We start from the raw sequence: 3,282 nt of genomic DNA, 5'->3' as shown, positions 1-3,282 counted from the left end.
TGTCACCACATACGATCAAATAAAGTGTATAAGAATAACCAGCGCTAAAACCTCTTAAAAACGGTGAACCATAAGTTACTGTATACAGTAAAAATATGATATAGGAAATAAATTTCTTGAAAATACAATACAGCAATAAAAAGTGTCAATCAAATATAAAGTGTCCAGTGCAAGAATTGAATTAAAGTGCCAAGGTGCTGAATAAGTGAAGGTAATGTGTAGTGAACTAAACGTTCAAATATTCCAAAATCATTTGTAATGTGAAAAGAGTGGTAAAATAAATATATGTGCAGATAATGAGCAGATTGTACAGGTTCTATGGACCCAGAACTAGTCAAAAGCTCGGACTGAAGCAATTGATGTAAAAAACAAAAATTCAATTAAAGTGCCATAGGAGACATGAGCTGCTGGTAGCTGTGAAAAATGTGCAGAAGGTCAAAAATCGCCTTGCGAAGATAAAGAGGAGCAAGTTGCACAGCTTCTATGAGTAGAGGAACTGTTCACAAGCTCCGAAACAAAATTTAATAGAGGCAAATGAAGAAATATGCCCTATAAAGGGCGAACTAAAGAAGTGCAGTGAAAGTAGTAGTGTAAGTTAACAATAGCTGTGATTCAAATCAATAGGTGAAAACAATCAATAGAAACTGAAATATCAGGGTGCACAATGCCCTATGATAGGTGAACCCCTGTGAACGGACAATAAAAAAATCTTGATGAAAAATATCACAGTAATAACAAAACGTGATATAAAAAGTGAAGTAGGTGAATATCAAAAAGTGTGGTCCATAAATAAGTGGGAAAAGTCCAATAATTCTCCAAATATTATAGATAAAAGTTCATAATAAGTGCAATTACAGCCAGCGATAATTAGTGATCCCAGTGCCACAGTGAGTGAGCAAGATATCCTCCATTTCGGCCATTTCAAATATTTTGAGGATATCTTGCTCACTCACTGGGATCACTAATTATCGCTGGCTGTAATTGCACTTATTATGAACTTTTATCTATAATATTTGGAGAATTATTGGACTTTTCCCACTTATTTATGGACCACACTTTTTGATATTCACCTACTTCACTTTTTATATCACGTTTTGTTATTACTGTGATATTTTTCATCAAGATTTTTTTATTGTCCGTTCACAGGGGTTCACCTATCATAGGGCATTGTGCACCCTGATATTTCAGTTTCTATTGATTGTTTTCACCTATTGATTTGAATCACAGCTATTGTTAACTTACACTACTACTTTCACTGCACTTCTTTAGTTCGCCCTTTATAGGGCATATTTCTTCATTTGCCTCTATTAAATTTTGTTTCGGAGCTTGTGAACAGTTCCTCTACTCATAGAAGCTGTGCAACTTGCTCCTCTTTATCTTCGCAAGGCGATTTTTGACCTTCTGCACATTTTTCACAGCTACCAGCAGCTCATGTCTCCTATGGCACTTTAATTGAATTTTTGTTTTTTACATCAATTGCTTCAGTCCGAGCTTTTGACTAGTTCTGGGTCCATAGAACCTGTACAATCTGCTAATTATCTGCACATATATTTATTTTACCACTCTTTTCACATTACAAATGATTTTGGAATATTTGAAAGTTTAGTTCACTACACATTACCTTCACTTATTCAGCACCTTGGCACTTTAATTCAATTCTTGCACTGGACACTTTATATTTGATTGACACTTTTTATTGCTGTATTGTATTTTCAAGAAATGTATTTCCTATGTCATATTTTTACTGTATACAGTAACTTATGGTTCACCGTTTTTAAGAGGTTTTAGCGCTGGTTATTCTTATACACTTTATGGCTCTCCTGAGTGGCCATCACAGGTACAAGAGACCAATCCTTTAAGGCCCCGTGTACAGACTTTGGGAGAAGTGATAGCTATAGCAGACCCCACTTTTGAGGATACTGTGGCCGTAGAGCGGTGTTTCTCGGCTCCGTTTCTCGGGGCACACTAGCAGGCCAGATTTTAAGTATTGCCTTGGGGAGATGCGGACTGGAGTGCTGCAGTCGCTGAGAGGCAGATTATGTCACCTGTGATGTGTTTCAGTTTTCTTGCAGACCTGGCCTGTTGGTGTGCCCTGGGGACCGGGGTTGAGGGGCACTGCCATGGAGACAGGGTTCTCTGATGTAAACTTATGGTTAGAATGGATGAGGTATAGTGCTAGCTCACATAACATGTCAGATTGTTATTTCTGTGGAGGAGCTAGGCCACACTTGGGTACGGTGCCCCTTAACATCCCTGAGAATGTAGAAACTTGTTTTACCAATACCTCTAGTAACCATTCTAACTGTGAAACATGGAAAAAGGAATATCCCATTATAACTAAAAAGAATCTAGGCCCACTGGATCTATCACCATTTACCCAGGTAGCTACACATGTTATTCCAGACACAGTGGTGGGGGTAGATTTATAGGAAATTTTACAGAGGGTTACTGCTCCACCTACAGGTCTACTGTTATAGTGAATCAAACAATTTCTTTGGGAGACATATATTGGATATGTGGAGATATGAAAATAAGGACTAGGTTGCCTTTGAAGTGGACAGGACAATGTGCCCTTGCTAAAGCAATAATGCCCCTACACATATTCACTGAAAATGACGTAAACACACATCAGCTTCAGGGAAACACTAGAACTGCAGGGAAACAAAAGAGAGAAGTCCCCATGGGTAGCTTTGATCCACATGTTTATATAGATGCCATAGGTGTTCCAAGAGGGGTCCCAAATGAGTTTAAGGCCCGAGATCAGGTAGCGGCTGGATTTAAATAATTGTTTCCCATAGTTACAATTAATAAGAATGTAGATTGGATAAATTACATTTATTTTAATCAGCAGAGGTTTGTTAATTACACACGAGATGCCCTCCAGGGAATAGCAGAACAATTAGAGTCCACCTCACAAATGGCTTTTCAGAATCGGGTAGCATTAGATATGATGCTTGCAGAGAAAGGAGGAGTCTGTCACATGATAGAAAAAAATAGGTGCATGCTGCACATACATCCCCAGTAATACTGGTTCCATCCAATGGAAAGGTCACATTAGCAATCCGAAAGCTAGAGAGTTTGTCGGTTGAGCTTAAGAAGAATTCAGGCCTTACCAATCCATGGGATGAGTTTTTCTCGGGATCAAGTATTTTGGATGGTTAAAGGGGATCGCTACCAGCATAGTCTTAGTGGTAATTTTCATTTTATTTTTGTATGCATTTGTCAAGTGCACTATGGTATGCTTAGCAAAATGTGTTACACCAACTCCTCATATGTTTATGC

The 3,282-nt window shown here is 38.2% G+C and overlaps 1 pseudogene across 1 annotated transcript; it reads left to right on the top strand.

Annotated features, from left to right (window-relative positions):
• The first annotated feature begins 2,120 nt into the window (after nucleotides 1–2,120).
• LOC309562233 lies at nucleotides 2,121–2,785 on the top strand (annotated as a pseudogene). The gene has a single exon. The product of its transcript is annotated as an uncharacterized misc_RNA (transcript).
• The last annotated feature ends 497 nt before the right edge of the window (nucleotides 2,786–3,282 follow it).

This window comes from Pelophylax lessonae (assembly GCF_965119305.1).
Source record: "Pelophylax lessonae genome assembly, chromosome: 8".
NCBI classification, from domain to species: Eukaryota; Metazoa; Chordata; class Amphibia; order Anura; family Ranidae; genus Pelophylax; species Pelophylax lessonae.
Note: the sequence above shows the minus strand (reverse complement) of the source record. Positions and strands in the feature narration are given on the sequence as shown.